Source organism: Pinus tabuliformis, chromosome 3_1 (assembly GCF_031772625.1).
Source record: "Pinus tabuliformis cultivar Carrire ecotype Pingquan chromosome 3_1, CPIR1, whole genome shotgun sequence".
Lineage (NCBI taxonomy): Eukaryota > Viridiplantae > Streptophyta > Pinopsida > Pinales > Pinaceae > Pinus > Pinus tabuliformis.
The window spans coordinates 598523588-598542941 of record NC_142301.1 but is presented as its reverse complement, the minus strand read 5'-3'; positions in this window follow the sequence as shown (position 1 = coordinate 598542941).

The following is a 19354-nucleotide window of genomic DNA, read 5'->3' as shown; positions in this document are numbered from 1 at the left end:
AATTAACTAATATTATGGATCACTCTAGAATTAATCAATTAATTGTAATTAATTATCTTTTTATTTCTTAAAATATTATTTATTTGAAAATACTTTTATAAAAATACTTTAACTTCTAAACTTTTATATATATTTTTAAATTTTAAAGTATTTTTTAATAAAATATAAAGATTATTTAACAATTATTTCAAGGACTAACATTGGTATAATACTTTAAAAAAGTTGATGTCCTTTCAATCCATGGGGCTGGAGTGTGTAACATTGAGAAAATGGTTCAGCACAAATAGTGTAGGAAGATCCAGGTGGATTCCATTGGGAGATATGCAATCAATGTGTGTGAGGAGTTAATCCCTTTATCAATAAGGATGGAATGACATAATTCTAATGTGTGGCCTACCATGGCATCACAATTTCCACAGGTGGGAAGCTGGCAGTGAGAAGTCCTCCTTTGGTTGCCAAAACACGTGATTTCCCAAATATGAAAAATATGAGAGAGAAATGCACATTCGAGATTGGGGGATATGCATACACAAACTGGACCAATTCCCATCTTCGATGCCCTAGGGTTGAGGTTTTTAAGAGTGATACTCTCTATCAAGCGAAGAGACCGAGGAAGTTTCAGTGGACTGATTTGAGCAAGGCTTATAGTTTCATAACCCTTTAAGATGGTAGTGAGGACCTATTGATACATCAGACTTTAATTCAATCCAATGGGATCTAATTCTTTGCCAAGGGACAAGACTTTGAGTTCATGGTTGAGCATGGGAATGACGGAAGAGTCGAAGCCCTAGATGTTAAGGGGCCCAATTCTTTTTGGATATTTGTTAAAATTATCTCTAGGAATTTGTTGCTCCTTGGGATCTAGTCCATATATTAGGTATGAACCTAAAGCTCTTCTTGCAACTCTAGCTAGGTATTCCCTTTGTCATGCAATGCCTAATTTTCAAAGGTAGGAAAATGGACGACTCTTCCACTCTTTCATTCTATAATATTCATTAAAAAAATCGTTGTCTTTTTGGCCCTTCATTTATGGGGTGAGGGGGTGGGGGGGGCTGGGGGTTGGGGGCAAGCCTTCCCCCTCATAGGGTTTTTCTTATAAAGATGTTGTGCATGCACAATCCTCCCCAAAGGTAGCTCAATGTTAGGTGGCTCTTAGGTCATTTTTGTTCGAAAAATAAGAGGAAGTTCCCTTTTTTGAAATTTCTCACCTTGCTCTTGAGAGCCTCCATCAAATCTATGCAAAGTCAACCCTTATTTATTATTTTAATGGTTTATGACCTTTCTTGACTAATATTTAGCAATGGATCCATTCTTCATGGACCAAGGATTGCATGGTTACTTTTTGCTCCAAAGGCTTCTTCATGGATGTTTTTGCTGAAAAATAATACTAAAAAGTTTTATCTGAAGGTCCATGGTTCTAGGGCATTTCCATACTTTTACTAACCCCCTCGTTTCCATATTTTAACCCTTTTATAGCAGTTATTACCAAGTTTCGAAAATGAGTCTGACTTCCTAATCTTCCTCCTCATTTGTGGCATTTCTTACTCTTTTAGGGCATTTGAAACTCCTTGGGTCATTTCATTGCAAACATCACTTCTTGTGGGAAGTTGGGGGTGTACACCTATGACCAAATATGTGTGAAAATTGATATCAAAAAAGGGATGTTATAAAAAGTAAATTTAAAAATAGGTTATTTACATTGGACTTAGGCTCCAAACTATGATAATATTTCTTTTCACTATCACTTCTATTAAAAAACATGTCATTTATATAATTATTTTCCTCTGTTCCAATCTTGCTAGAAGTAAACAACCGAAATTGTAGAGCTAAAGGTCGAAGGCCCTGCGAACCACCTCTTCTGGAGGACAAGGATTCCTCTATTTTGAATTAGGATGATGAAGGATCCAATTATGAAAAGCATTCAATGGAAAAGGTCCAAACTTTAGATCCTCCAAAGTCTCATAAGGATCCTGTTGTGAACCATGCTCTTTTGGAAAGCACAAAGATAATTAGTAACAATGGTTCTTTAGGCACAATAAAACAAGATCATGAGTTGGCTTCATCAAAATATGACAAGAATTATCCTTCAACGAGAAGGTATAATCTTTATATTTCCTTAATAAAACCACCTTTAGAAGTCTGGGTCAAGGTTTAAAACAAAATCGAAAGAGGGGTCGCTCTAAGGGTCGATCCCAATTTGGATGTTATTTTTCAATTGTTTATTTTGTTCCTCTATGTATGATTTTCTATATTGAGTCTCATATATCTCAGATATCTTCATATCAGAGTATGGCACATTGTGCGAAAAAAATAAGTCATGATTGTATGCTATATTCCATTTCTGATTAATTATTAAAATTCATTTTACAAAAAAAAAAAAAAATATGTAGATGATTTTTTTTGGAAAGTTAATATTTCATTGATTTCTCACCAAAATTGTAACAACCAAAAGTTATTATCTATCTCCAACTTGCAACTTGAGAAGCTAGATGAGAGACACAATAGCATATTATTTTTCATAGACAAAACTTAGAGTGAGATTAATTAATTACATAGTTTGAAAGTTGTCCTTGTAGTGGGAAAATACTGAACATAATTGTTGAATTCCTGAATAGAAAATGAAATCACTTAAACTTAAATATTAATAATAAAAATATGTGTCCACCTTGATGGGTTGAGCTTCCTTGCAAGGAGGAGTGTTTCCTAGGTCTAAGGTGAACCAAGTTTGAGAAGAATGAGGAAACCTTCAATATCCAAGAAAAATAGCTTCAAATTATCCAACCATCTTAGAATATGATTCCATGTGTCCATAATATCCAACAACACCTTTCTAAGAAGAGTCTTTAAATGGAAATACATAACTAAAGTATAAATAACATTATTTTTCCTTCCTATGGTATTCCTCGAGTTGGGAATCCAAATTGTGATGTCATCTAGAGAATTTACAACTAAAATCCTTTGACAAATGTTGTTGACTTCCTCCTCTATTACGTTCATCTTCGACTAAATTTATGGAGGATTGTGATCTAAAAAGTGACAAACCGACAACTCTGTGTGAAATCGAGCCCACGTACCACAACCAATATCTCCTTGTCCTCCACTTCTTTTGCATAAATGAGTACTTTGACAAGAGATGGCTATAGTGGTTAGGAAGAGTGTCATTTAGTTTAACCCTAAATGTGATTGATGGACATGATGGAACTAAGTAAAGATGGTGAATCATTTAATACCAAATATTATGGTTTATGCATGGAGTAGGGAGTGCAAAGACCTACCAACAAATTATGTAAAGGGAAAGAGTAGAGGATGGAGGAAATGAAAAAATATTAACAAGAATAAGTGGAGATACAAGGAAATTCCATGACAATTGGAGGAAACAATAGCAGTGAGGTAAACTAAAATCAATGAAAATGAATGCCCAAGAGAGTAGCATTAGTTCACCAATATAAAAATATATTTAACCAAATGCACGATAGAAATAAAAAATTCAAAATAGCATACTAACATGATTAAACAAATATTTCAAAATCAAAATCACATCATCTTGTTTAAAGGTTAAAAACTAATTCATGAAAAATAACATCGAAAACATAAACATGTTTCATAAGTTTAAAACGTTTTACACAATTTTCCATTTGAAAATAAAATTAGAAGTGGAAGACAAGTTTTACTCTTGATGTTCCTCTGGCCTACTTTTTACATCAAAAATGCCTATATCATCATGAGCACTATGGATAATTAAACCACTAGAAGCATGACCATTATATTCACCACTAGATGTTGGACTAATTCTATAACTCCTCATGTTAAAATCAACTTCATCACTTGATGCATCTAGAACAGGCTTGAAACATGGAGTAGAAGAATTGGTTGAACCTTTTTCCACATTATTTAAAGCCAACTGCAAATTATTACAAACAAAAAAATATCTTCCAATCTTCTAGACAATAGTCAGTATATTTTATTGGAATGAATATGCTTGAAGGCACTCAAATTCCTTTCACATGTTGATGCACTTGATCTTTGGCTCAAGACACGAGTTGCAAAATTTTGCAATTCTGGGGCTCTTGATCCATAAAAATCCCACCATACTACTGGAGCACTATTATTCCCATCATATGTCACTAATTTGTTCCAATCATCCCTTCTTCTAACATGTATGCTCAAAGCCATGATCTAATAAAAAATGCAACTGATGGATCTAGATTTAACCTTTCATTAGCCTCATAAAGTCCAATATGACTTCTTCATCTTGATGGCTTGATGCCCCGCATAATCTAGGGTCCATATAGCTTGCTACTGTTTATAAAGGACTATGCATAATCTTCTATCTTCGATCATTTACCTCCAAAATGTCTTGGTAATAAGCTTCCATATTATTGAAATCACTTGCAATGGATTCCTTGCAAAAGTCCATGCCCTGATCAAAGAAACCCATACAATATTTGTCACCATCAACCATGTGGAGGACATCAATAATTGGACCACAAAATTTTAAAACCTTTCAGCAGTTTTCCAGAATTTGTTTCCTAACACTATTTCTTGTACTTTCTCTGCTTTTTCTTCTTTTGAAATTTGAGATCTCTTCCTCTCAATATTGTAAAAAAAGGCTCTTATTCTTGTTTTTTCTTCAACAACTCTTTTTGAAGTAATGTAAACTGTGGCAAACCTTGTATAGCGAGGCCTCAACAAATCTCTAGTTGCATTTTTCTTGTATAAGTTCAATGTGAGATGATGGTTAGTAACAAAGTTTACAAATTTTTTGGCTCTTAGAGTTGTTTCATTGGTCCATGGAAATTTGGCTAAACCACACAACAACAAATTCAAGCAATGAGCTACATAAGGGGTCCAAGAAATAGCCTTATACATCACATAATAAACTTTCATACACCAGCATAATTTGAGACATTATTGATGACAACTTAAACAACATTTTCTTAATTTATTATATTAATAATATTTTTTTATTTAAAATTTAAATAAATAACAAAATTTAAAATTCAAAAATTTCTCTATCGAAAATTTCAAGTAAAAATACCCATACAATTATATACACTATTGAGGTGATAATGATGGTCTTCCTAAACATCAAATATTATCAACTGTTCTAGGTTTCGGAGGACACAAATTTCGTCGATCATAATTCATTGTTTGATAAACCATCCTAGATCCATCTTAGCCTTAGATATATCAAGCGCTGAGAGGGATCAAATATCTCAAGGTGTAAACCTGTTTTTTGAGTGCAAAACCTAAGGAAAGGTTCGCACCTAGAGAGATTTGATCCCTCTCGGCGCTTGATAGATCTAGGGTTAAGATGGATCTAGGTTGGTTTCATTCTTGGGTAGTCATACATTATTTGTTTAACATATAATTATTTTGATCATCTTAAATATGCTAAATATGTCTAATGTTAATTTGGTCAATTTAACTTTAACTTTTCTTAATTACCTCAATTTGTTGAGATGAGAGAGACTATTGGTAATTTTAATGATGGAAAATGATGAAATAAAAATTGCAAGTGAAAAGTGACAATGTCACAATGATGAACGATATAAAATGTGACTAATAAGAATATAGTGAATTACAAACAATATTCATTGTGATCAATCTGAAACTACTTTCTTCTACTCTTCTTACTGTCACAACTATTAGTTATTTTCTATTAGCATGTTTGAATGCAAAGTGATTAACAACGTTGAATGATGGAAAATGGGAATAATACGCCAAATACAAATAGTTTACAGTTTTAAGAAGAATACATTTTGGGTAAGTTAACATTTTATTTAGGATGAAAATTCAAGTATTTTTTTATGGTTGAATTACTGTAACAAATAAGTCAATTCATGTCATGAATAATGTTTATGCGTGCACACTGAGATAGATTTTGTATGTTTTGGGGATGAGACAAAGATATACACGGGGGGGAGAGGGAATAAGAGAGAGGCAAAGACATGGAGAGAGGAAAATATATAGATATGGAGATAGAGGTGTTAAAGAGAGAGAGAGAAGGAAAAGAGAGAGAGAGGGAGTGGGAAAGGGGGGGAGAGAGAGAGATGGATACGGAGAGAGAGTGTGTATGTTTGGGGGGTGAGATAAAGAGATAAAGAAGGAGAGGCAATGGGAGATAGAGATATAGATGGAGGGGGAAGAGATGTGCTTGCACTGAAATCAATGCACACAATTAATATAATTACTTTGAAATTAATGTACATTATACATCTAGTTGCATAAAATTAGAAATCAACGTCTACACTAAAATCAATGCATCTAGGGAAAACAATCAAATATTATTAGCAATCAACATCTATGCTAAAATCAATGCATCTAGTGCAAATAATCAAATAAGATGAGAAATTAACATCTACACTAAAATCAATGCATCTAGTGCAAGCAATCAAATAGGATTACAATTAATATCTACACTAAAACCAATGCAGTCAATGCAAATAATCAAATAAGAGTAGAAATCAACATCTACACTGAAATCAATGCATCTAGTGCAAGTGATCATGTAGGGTTATATATCAATATCTACACTAAAACTAATGCATCCAGTGCAGGCAATCAAATAGGAGTAGAAATTAACATCTACACTGAAATCAATGCATCTAGTGTAAGGTATTAAATAGGATTAGAAATTGACATCAACACTAAAATCAATGTATCTAGTGCAAGAGATCAAATATAATTAGAAATCAATATATACATTGAAACCAATACATATAGTGCAAGCAATCAAATAGGAGTAAAAATGAATATCTACACTCAAATCAATGCATCTATTGTGAGATATAAAATAGGATTATAAATCGACATCTACACTCAAATCAATGCATCTAGTGCAAGCGATCAAATAGGAGTAGAAATCAACAACTACAGTAAAATAAATACATCTACTATAGTGAAAAAACAAAATATTCGTGACATTCAAGATCTAACTTCTATGTCTGTATGTGTCTCTGTGTGTCTTGTTCTTCTTCACTCTCTGTTCACAATCCATTCAGTGTTTATCTCCCTCCCTCTCTCCTTCTCTCTCCCCCTCCCTCTCTCCCCTGCCTCTCTCTCTCCACCCCTCCATCCCTTTCTCTATATTTATCTTCTTCCCTCTCCCACACTGCCATCTATATCTAAACCTCCCTCCATCTCTCCTTATTTTTGTCTCTATCTCGGCCCCCTAAACACACATCTCTCTCTCTCTCGATATATATATATATATATATATCTTCCTCCCTCCCATTATTTGTGTTGGGTGTGTGTTATATTCTTTCCACGACTAGTCGCACACGCGAGGGGTCATAAGCGGCGTGAAGCCCCCTTTGTGGGGGGGATTCAGGGGGTCAATTGGCCCCCTGTACGAGGTTTTTTGAATGGTTTTTGCACGTGATTTTGGGCATGATGGTTTTCTTCCCTTAGTATTTTGTAGATTTGGTCAAGGGAACTATGGTTATGTTCTAATATAGGGTTAACAGATTGGGGTTCATGAATGGTTCAATATGTATATATATTTATTGTAACATTGAAAGGAATATAATGAAAAATCAATCTTGTAGTCTCGATTTTGGGATCCAGAGAAAATCTCTGTTTAATGGTTTTGTGTTTCTCGCTATTGTATATTTTTCTGTTTCTAGAATTCATCTGCAGGTACTATATAGGGTTAAAACCTACATTTGGTATCAGAGTTGTTTCAGCTTCAAGGGGAGGCCTTTGTTACAGAGGGGTTTGGCTCAGGCCTATGGTAGACCCTCTTTACTGGGAGATCTATTGGATTGATTCTTGTGATGAAAGAAGATGGCGAGAAGTGGAAAGGTAGAGATCAAGAAATTTAATGGTTAGAGTTTTAAGTTCTAGAAGCTAAAGATGGAGGACATACTGGTGGACAAAGATCACTAGATCACAATAGATATGGGTAATAAACCAACGAAAATGTCAATAGAATACTCGGTGAAGTTGTATCAGAAGGCAAAGAGAACAATATGATTGTGTATCTTAGATTCAATGTATCAGGGGAAGCTACAGTGAAGGATTTATGGGTCAAGTTAGGGACTTTGTACCAATGTAAGTCTCTGGTAAACAAATTGTTCCTATGGAAAAAGTTGTACAACTTGAGGATGAAGAATGGAGACTTGATGAGAGAGCATCTAAATGCCTTTAATACTATGTTAAGCCAGTTGTTATCCGTTTATATAAAAAAATTAGATGAAGATAAGTGCATCAGTTTGTTGCGTTCTCTACCAGATTCGTGGGATAGTCTGGTTGTTGCAATAGATAGCCATACAACTACCTTGAAGTTTAATGAAATAGTTTGATCCTTACTGTCGGAGGAGATGAGATGGGAAAATATGGAGAGCTAGAATGGAGATGCCTTGTTTATATGAGGACATCCCAAAACAGAAATCTAAATCTAGAGGGAGTTATAAATCTCCAGGAAAACCTGTAAAGGCATATTGGAAATGCGGAAAAGAAGGGAACTGCAAAACGTATTGTAGATCTAAATCTCTTGAGAAAGGAAAGGGATCTGATGATGCACCTTCTGTAAAGGTGAAAATGACCTTATATGAAGGTGGGGATGTGTGTTTGGCCTTTTCTTCAAGTACACATGTAGATCATGAGGCATGGCTGATTGACTCAGGTGCATCCTTTCACTTCACTCCCCATATGGAGTGGTTCTGTAAGTATGAGAAATATGATGGTGGTGATGTCTTCTTAGGGGATGATAGGAAGGATAGAATTGTAGGACATGGAAATGTGAAGATGAGGTTGTAAGGTTGAAGTATTAGAACAATTATGGGTGTTCTGTATATTCCTGCATTGTCAAGAAATATGATTTTTGTAAGCAAGACAGATGATGCAAGTGTAAAAGTAGTGTTTGAGAAAGATAACTACAAGATGGTTGAGGGAGAACTGGTATTGATGCAGGGAGTTTGTATTGGAACTTTGTACAAGCTTTAGTTTAATATTTTTATTAATCAATGCAACAGTTATGTGGTTCTTGAAAGTGGAGAAGAAAACCTAGTGGTCTATGGAGAAAAGGCCATGCTAAGGCATGGGCTTGGAAATATTGGAGAGAAGGGCCTTCCAATACTTCATGGTAATTGTATGGTATAAGGTATGTCTAATTTCTTTCTGGATTTGGATTGTTGTGAACATTGTGTATATGGGCAGCATAAACAGGTGAATTTCCCCTCTGGTGCTAAGAGGGCAAAAGGGATATTAGAGCTTATGCACAGTGATGTGTTTGGACCTGTGTCGATTCCATCATTGGGTAAGTTTGTCTACTATGTGTCATTTATAAATAACTTCTCAAGGAATACATGGATATATTTCCTCAGGAATAAATCTATATTCTTTAACAGGTTCAAATAATTTAAGGATCTAGGGGAAAACCATACAGAGAAGAAGATAAAGGTGTTAAGGGCAGATAATGGTGGAGAGTTCTGCAAGAAGGAATTTGAAGAGTTCTGTAAAAAGTGTGGTATAGCACGACATAAGACAACTCCATACACACCTTAGTAAAATGGAGTTGCAAAAACAATGAACAGGACGTTAATGGAAAAGGAAAGGAGCATGCTCAATGGAGCCAGGTTAGGACAGGAATTATCGGCAGAGGAAGTCGAGACTTCATGTTACTTGGTTAATACATCACCTTCATCAACGATGGAGGATAAGTATCCACATGAGGTATGGACTGGTAAGAAACCCTCTCTTTCACATCTGTGGGTGTTTGTCTGTGATGGATATGTACATGCTCCAAAGGAGAAAAGAACCAAGTTGGATAGTAAATCTGAAAGGTGCATCTTTATTGGGTATAAGAAAGGTTTAAAAGTTTATAAGCTTTGAAACCTAGAAACAAGGAAGGTTGTGTACAACTGAGATGTGGTGTTTCGAGAGGTGAAATATGTTATTAAACATGAAGTACTACCAAAGGAACTTGAGAAGATAGAGTTTGAGATAAAGGATGAAGAATAAAACTCTACAGTAGAACAGGAATCAAAAGATGATGAGCCACAAACTTTAGTTGTAAGAAGATCAATTCGAGAAAGAAGGAAACCAGAAATGTATAGTCCATCTGCTTTTTGTTAAATTTTTTCTTTATCTATTATTGATGATGGTCGCAAAACAGTCAGTGAGGCAATATATTGAGGGGATGAAATACTTTGGAAAGAGGCCATGGTTGATAAAATGGAATATTTGGACAAAAATGAGGCTTGGGATCTAGTGGAATTGTCGGTTGGAAGGAAACCCATTGGAAGAAAATGGGTGTTTAAGAAGAAGATGAATGCAAAAGGCAAGGTGGAGAAACACAAAGCTCGGTTGGTAGAAAAATGTTATTCCCAGGTGTCGATTATTGATTTTGGTGATATTGTTTCTCCTATTGCCAAGGTAGCTTCTATTATATTACTTTTATCTGCTGTTGTTACTTTTGATTTTGAGATAGAACAGATGGATGTGAGGACAAATTTCTTCATGGGGATCTAGAAGAAGAGATCTATTTGAAGAAACTTGAAGGATTTGTAGTGAAGGGAATAAATAATTGGTATGCAGGTTAAAAATGCCTTTGTATCGGTTAAATTAGTAACCAACGATGTGGTATTAGAAATTTGATACGTATATACGGGGACATAGCTTCACTAAAAGGAAAGCGGATCACTGCATGCATTTTAAATTAATTGGTGACCGTGTTATTTATCTGGTCTTGTATGTGGATGATATGTTGTTGACTGGAAATGACAAAGAAATTATCCAGGATTTGAAGACCCAATTGTCCTCCAAATTCGATATGAAGGATCTTAGTTCTACAAACTATATTTTGGGCATGGAAATTAAACGAGATAGGGTAAAGAAGAAGATCTGGTTAAGCTAGAGGAAGTATGTCCAAAAAATATTGCAAAGGTTTAATATGGAGGATAGTAAACTAGTGAAGTTTCACATTCCTGTAGATGTAAAGTTATCTGTTGAGTAGTGTCGCAAGACACAAGAAAAGGAAGAGGACATGTCCCATGTTCTATATGCAAGTGCAGTTGGTAGCCTCATGTATGCAATGGTCTAAATTAGAACAGACATTGCACATGCAATGGGAGTATTGAGTAGGTTTATGTCAAAATTAGGGAAAGAGCATTGGACAACAATGAAGAAGGTTTTAAGGTATTTGTTGGGTTGTGTTATATTCTTTCCATGACTAGCCCACATAGTTAATCAGGGGGTTAGATTGGGGGCGGAGCCCCCCTTTGTTGCGCCGATTGTGTAGCTGGGGGGGTCACAGGGAGTTTGAGGCATACCCGTAACCCCACTTGATGGGGTCCAGGGCAGCGCCTCAGAAAATTTTGGTTTTGGACCCTATGTTAGGATGGGTGGACCCACCTATGGTTTTTTGCATGATTTTCACACATGTTTTTGGACGTGATGGTTTTTGGTCCATGGTATTGGATGCAATGGTTTTCGATCCATGGTGTTGGATACAATGCTTTTTGGTCCATGGTATTGGACGCGATTTTTTTCGATCCATGCTATTGGATGCTTCGGCATGTATAAATATGTATTATAGCATTGAAAGGAACATAATGAAAAATCAAGCTGGTAGTCCCAGTTTTGGGATCCAGGGAAAATCTCTGTGTATATATGTTTTATGTGTTATTCTCTCACATTGTTTATTTTTTGTGTTTTAGAATTCATATGCAGGTAATTTCTGTACGAGGTTAAAACCTACGTTTGGTATCAGAGCAGTTTTGGCTTCAAGGGGACGCCTTTGCTGCTAAGGGGTTTCTCTCAAGCCTGTGATAGACCCTATTCAGTGGGAGATCTACAAGATCAATTCTGGTGGTGAAAGAAGATGGCGAGCAGTGGAAAGATAGAGATCGAGAAATTTAATGGTCAGAGTTTTGAGTTGTGGAAACTCAAGATGGAGGATCTGTTGGTAGATAAAAATCAGTGGATCGTGGTAGATTCGGGTACTAAACCAACAGGAGTGTCTGATGAAGAATGGAAGAAGTTGGATCGGAAGGCAAAGAGCAAAAAACGATTGTGTGTCTTAGATTCAATATTGCTAAATGTATCAGGGGAAGCTACAACGAAGGCTTTGTGGGACAAGTTAGGGACTTTGTACCAATCTAAGTCTCTGGTGAATAAACTATTCCTGTGGAAAATGCTGTATAACCTGAGAATGAAAGATGGAGACTTGGTGACAAAGCATCTAAACACATTTAATAGTATGGTAAGTCAGTTAGCATCTGTTGATATTAAAATTTCAGATGAAGATAAGTGCACCAGTTTTTTGTGTTCTCTACCAGATTCGTGGGATAGTGTGGTTATTACAATAGGTAGCAATGCAACTGCCTTATATTTTGATGAAATAGTAGATCATCCTTGCTAAAAGAGGATATGAGACAGAAAAATATGGAGAACCAGAATGGTGATGCCTTGTTTGTATGAGGACATTCCCAGAACAGAAACAAAAATAAGTCATCGAGTCGAAAATCTAAATCTAGAGGGAGATCTAAATCTCCAGGAAAGCCTGTAAAGGTGGTGTGCTTGAAATGCGGAAAGGAAGGCCACTTCAAAAGGGACTGTAAATCTAAAGCTCCTAACAAAGGAAAAGGATCTGACGAGGCTCCTTCTACAGAGTCGAAAACCACCTCAGATGAAGGTGGGGATGTGTACTTGGCTTCTTCAAGTACACATGTAGATCATGAGGTACTGTTGATTGACTCAGGTGCATCCTTTCACTTCACTCCCCATAGAGTGCGGTTCTGTGAGTATGAGAAATATGATGGTCGTGATGTCTTCGTGGGGGATAACAAGAAGGCTAGAATCATTGGTCGTGGAAAAATAAAGTTGAAGCTACAAGATGGAAGGGTTAGAACACTTTCGGGTGTTTTGCATATTCCTGCATTAGCTAGAAATCTAATTTCTGTTAGCAAGCTGGATGATGCAAGTGTACAAACAGTGTTCGAGAAGGATACCTGCAAGATGGTTTAGGGAGCACTGGTATTGATGTGGGGAGTTCAGATTGGAACTCTGTACAAACTGCAAGGTAGCACTATTGTTGACGGGTGCAACAATTCCGTGGTTCCTGAAAGTGGAGCAGAAAATCTAGTGGTCTCCGGTGAAAATACCATGTTGTGGCATCAAAGGCTTGGACATATTGGAGAGAAGGTCCTTCGAATACTTCATGGTAAAGGTATGGTAGCAGGTATGAGTAATAGCTCTCTAGATTTTGATTTCTATGAAAATTGTGTATATGGGAAGTAGAATGGGGTGAGTTTCCCCTCTAGTGGTAAGAGGGTGAGACATATATTAGAGCTTGTGCACAGTGATGTTTTTGGACCTATGAAGATTCCATCACTAGGTAAGTCTATGTACTATGTATCATTTATAGATGACTTCTCAAGGAATACATGGATATATTTCCTTAATAAGAAATCTGAAGTCTTTGACAGGTTTAAAGAATTTAAGGCTCTAGTGGAAAACCAGATAGAGAAGAAGATAAAGGTGTCGAGGACAGATAATGGTGGAGAGTTTTGCAGTAAGGAATTTGAAGAATTCTGCAAGAAGTGTGGTATAGTACGACAGAAGACTACTCCATATACACCTCAGCAAAATGGAGTTGTAGAAAGAATGAACAAGACATTGATGGAAAGGGCAAGAAGCACACTCAGTGGTCCCGAGTTAGGACAGGAATTCTGGGCAAAGGCAGTGGATACTGCATGTTACCTGGTCAATAGGTCACCTTCATCAGCGTTGGAGGATAAGACTCCACAAGAGGTATGGACTGGTAAGCAACCCTCTCTTTCACATCTAAGGGTATTTGGATGTGATGCATATGTACATGTTCCAAAGGAGAAATGAACCAAGTTGGATAGTAAATCTAAAAAGTGCATCTTTATTGGGTATAAGGATGGTTTAAAGGGTTATAAGCTTTGGAACCCAATAACAAGGAAGGTTGTGTACAGCCAAGATGTGGTGTTTAGAGAGGTGAAAGACGTTATTAAACGTGAAGTCCAACCAAAGGAACCTGAGAAGATAGAGTTTGAGCTAAAGGAGGAAGAATCAGACTCTACAGCAGAGGAGGAATTAGAAGATGAAGAGCCACAAACTCCGGCTATGAGAAGATTAGTTCGAGAAAAAAGGTCACTAAAAAGGTATAGTCCATCTACTTTCTGTTCAAATTTTTCTTTGTCTGTTACTGATGATGATCCCAGAACTGTGAAGGAAGTAGTGGATTCAGAGGATGGAAAACTCTGGAAAGAGGCCATGGTTGATGAAATGGCATCTTTACACAAAAATGAGGCTTGGGATCTGGTGGAGTTGCCAGCTGGAAGGAAATCCATTGGTAGCAAATGGGTGTTCAAAAAGAAGACAAATGTAGAAGGAAAAGTGGAGAAGGTTATTCCCAGGTGCCAGTAATTGATTTTGATGATATTTTTTCTCCTGTTGCCAAGGTAACTTCTATTAGATTAATTTTATCTATTGCTACTACTTTTGATTTTGAGGTAGAATAGATGGATGTGAAGACAACATTTCTTCACGGGGATCTGGAAGAGGCAATATACATCAAGCAACCTGAAGGCTTTGCGGTGAAGGGTAGGAAAGAACTGGTATTCAAGTTAAAGAAGTCTTTATATAGGTTAAAACAGTCACCAAGGATGTGGTATCAGAAATTTGATACATTTATACGGGGACTTGGCTTCACCAGAAGCAAACTAGATCACTGTGTGTATTTTAAATTAATTGGTGACCGTGTTATTTATCGGGTCTTGTACGTGGATGATATGTTGGTGGTTGGAAATGATAAAGAAATTATCTAGGATTTGAAGACCCAATTGTCCTCCAAATTCGACATGAAAGATCTTGGTGCTGCAAACTATATTTTGGCCATGGAAATTAAAAGAAATTGGGCAAAGAGGAAGCTCTGGTTAAACCAGAGGAAGTATGTTGAGACAATACTACAGAGGTTTAATATGTAGGATAGTAAATCGGTGAAGGTTCCTATTCCTGTAGGTGTGAGGTTATCTGCTAAATAGTGTCCCAAGACACAAGAAGAGGAAGAGGACATGTCTCCTGTTCCATATGCAAGTGCAGTCAGTAACTTGATGTATGCAATGGTTTGTACTAGACCAGACATTGCACATGTAGCGGGAGTATTGAGAAGGTTTATGTTAAAACCAGGGAAGGAGCACTAGACAACAGTGAAGCGGGTTTTCAGGTATTTGCGTGGCACTAGTGATTATGGTTCGTGCTACCAAGGAAGACCATGATTGGACAGAGTGTTTGATATTCATGGCTTTGTTGATGCAGACTGGGCTAGAGATCTAGATCAGAGAAGATCTACAAGTGGGTATGTGTTTAACGTATTTGGAGTTGTAGTCAGTTGGATGAGTAAGAAACAATCTCTAGTGGCACTATCAACTACAGAGGAAGAATACATGGTAGCCACTCATGCAAGCAAGGAAGAAGTTTGGTTGCAAAGATTGTGTTCAAGTATGGTGTTAGTACAGGAAGCTAGAAGGATAGACTGTGAGAGCCAAAGTGCAATTTCCTTGGCAAAGAACCCTGCATATCATTCAAAGACAAAGCAAATTAATGTTCAGTATCACTTTGTTTGGGACATGATAGGAGACAAAAAGGTGTTGCTGGTAAAGGTGGACACTTTGAAGAATACTACAGATGCATTGACAAAATCTGTGAGCTCTGAGAAGTTCTTTTGGTGTAGAGAAACAATGGGCATTTAAGGGCTGGAAAAATGACTAAGCTCTCTTGTGGCCCCCTGTGGAAAGAAAACAACAAGTGGGAGAATTTTTGGTTGTGTTATATTCTTTCCATGACTAGCCCACGTAGTTAACCACGGGGTTAGAGTGGGGGCATAGCCCCCTTTCGTTGCACCGATTGTGTAGTTGGGGGGGGGGGTCACAAGGAGTTTGACGTGTACCTGTAACCCCACTTTATGGGGTCTTGGGTAGAACCCCGAAAAATTTTGGTTTTGGACCCTATGTTAGGATGGGCGAACCCACCTATGGTTTTGTGCATGATTTTAGCACATGTTTTTGGATGCGATGGTTTTTGGTCCATGGTATTAGATGCGATGGTTTTCGATCCATCATATTGGATGCAATGGCTTTCAGTCCATGGCATTGCATGCGATTTTTTTCGATCCATGGTATTGGATGCTTCAGCATGTATAAATATGTATTATAACATTGAAAGGAACATAATGAAAAATCAAGCTAGTAGTCCTAGTTTTGGGATCCAGGGGAAAATCTCTGTGTATATCTGTTTTATGTGTTATTCTCTTGCACTGTTTATTTTCTGTGTTTTAGAATTCGTATGCAGTTAATTTCTATATGGGGTTGAAACCTACAGTATTTACATGGCAATAGTGATTATGGTATGTGCTACCAATGAAGACCAAGATTAGATAGAGTTTTGGACATCCATGTCTTTATTGATGTAGACTAGGATAGAGATCTGGATCAAAGAAGATGTACAAGTTGGTATGTGTTTAACCTATTTGGAGGTGTAATTAGTTGGAGGAGAAAGAGAGATATATTAGTGGCACTTTCAACTACAGAGGCAAAATACATGGCAACCACTCATGCACACAAGGAAGAATTTTGGTCGTAGAGATTGTGTTTAAGTATGGGGTTATTAGAACGAGCTATAAGGATAGATTGTGATAGCCAAAGTGAATTTTTCTTGGAAAATAACGCTGCTTATCATTCAAAGACAAAGCACATTGATGTTCAGCATCACTTTATTAGAGATATGGTTGAGGACAAAAAGGTGTTGCTGGTAAAGGTGGACACTTTGAAGAATGTTGCATATGCATTGACAACATTTCTGAGCACTGAGAATTTTTCTTGGTGTAGAGAAAAATTGGACGTTGTAGGGCTAGACCAATGAATAAGCTTTCCTGTGATCCCTTGTGTGGAAAAAAAAACAACAAGTGGTAGAATTTTGGGTCTGTGTTATATTCTTTCCATGACTCATTGCACGTGACGGGGGTGTCGGGGGGGGGGGCAAATACCCCCCTGTTCATTGCACTGAGAGCAATAGGGGGGTCACAGATGGGGCACTGCCCCGCCCCCCATCGGGGGGTTTCAAGGGGTTCTTAGCCCCGCTGTATGGGTTCTAGGGCAGCACCCCGTGATCTTTTTTCTTGGACCCTATATTAGGTGGGCAAACCTACCTATGGTTTTTTTCGTTGGTTTTGCACATGGTTTTGGGCATGACAGTTTCTTGCCCATGGTGTTTTGTAGATCCAGTCAAGGGAACTATGATTATTTTTTAATCCAAGGTTAATGGATTGGGGTTTATGAATGCTTCAACATGTATATATATTTATTGTAACACTGAAAATAATATAATGAAAAATCAATCTGGTGTCCCGGTTTTGGGATCCAGGGGAAATCTCTGTGTATTTGTTTTGTGTTTCTCACCGTTGTATATGTTTCAGTTTTTAGAATTCATTTGCAGGTAATTTCTGTATAGGGTTAAAACCTACAATTCGTCTTTCTTTTCTTCCCTCTTTCCCCCCTCCATCTATATTTCTATCTCCCTCCGTCTCTCCTTCTTTATCTCTCTACATCATCCTGCATACACTCTCTATCTCCATATATATATCTATATATCTATATTTCTATCTCCCTCTTCCTCTCCCTCTCCATATATATATATATATATATATATATATATATATATATATATATATATATATATATATATATCTATATTTCTATCTCCCTCAATCTCTCCTTCTTTATCTCTCTATATCATCCTACATACACTCTCTCTCTCTCCATATATATCTATATATCTATATCTCCCTCTTCCTCTCCCTCTCCATCTCTTCCCCTCTCTCTCTCTCTCTCTCTCTCTCTCTCTCTCTCTCTCTCTCTCTCTCTCTCTACCCCCTCCATCTATATCTTCATCTCATCCCCAAAACATACACACTCTCTCTCCATATCTATCTACCTATCTCTCTCTCTCTCTCTTCCTCTCCCTGTCTATCTCCCTCCCTATTCCTCTCTCTCTCTCTCTCTCACCTCCCTTTGTCTCTCCCCCCATCACACACACACACTTTATCTCCATTCTCCAACTCTGTCACTATCTCCCTCTCTCTCCTTCTCGTTCTCCCCTTCTCCCTCCCCTCCATATCTGTGTATCCTTGTCTCTCTGCTCCCCCTCTTTCCCTATCTATATCCTCTCATTCTCGTTCTCCCCTTCTCCCGCCCCTCCATATCTATGTATCCTTGTCTCTCTCTTCCCCCTATTTCCCTATCTATATCCTCTCCTTTTCCCTCCCTTTCCTCATCTCCTCTCTCCCTCATTCCATCTTCATCTCTCCCTTATCACTCTGCCTCTCTCTCTCCACCTCTATCTCTCAATGTCTTTGTTCTTCCCTCCCTCTCTTTCCCCTTTCAAACTCCATGTCTCTCTCCTCTCTCTAAAGTCCCCTCTTCTCCTTTCTCTCCCATCTTTATTTTTCCCTCCCCCCCATCACACACACACTCTCTCTCCACCCTCCAACTCTATCACTATACCCTCTCTCTCCCCCTCTCGATATCCCCCTCTCGCCCCTCCATATGTATGTCTCCCTATCTCCCTCTTCCCCTTCTTTTCCTATCTCAATCCTCTCCTCTTATCTCTCTTTCCTCGTCTCCTCTCCCCATCATGCCATATTCATCTCTCCCTTATCACTCCCTCTCTCTCTCTCCACCTCTATCTCTCAATGTATTTGTTCTTCCCTCCCACTCTTTCCCCCACCAAATCCATCTCTCTCCCTCCCTCTCTCCTCCTCTCTCCCCCCTCCTCTCCTCCTCTCTCCCCCCCCCCACTCTCTCTCTTCCTTCCTCTCTATCCATGTCTCTCCCACCTCTATATCTCTCTCCCACACTCTATTCCCCCTCCATCTCACTCTCTCTTAAATATGATCCCATTGTATTGTATTTAAGAAAGTATATAAATAAAACAAATATATAATTGGTTGTAAAATATTAAACGTATACTTTGGATGAATCATGTCCAAGAAAATAAAATAATAGAAAATTTAAAAGAGTCATGCACTATATTTCCTCTATCATTGTTAGTCACTTTGCTTTCTCTCTTTTCTTGGATCATTGGTTAAAATGCATCTATCCTTGATTTAATCTCTATGGGAACCTTTTTAGTACTCATGAGGATGGAGGGTTTAGATATACCTCAAAAGTAATGATAACTTTTTTATTTTTTATTTAATTAAAAAATGTTATTAAATTAAATTAAAATAAAGTACTTGTAAAATATTTTGATTTTCAAATAAGTTATGGTTTTTGGGCATGTGGCATTGATAGGCCATGTATTGTAACAAAATAATTAAAAGCCT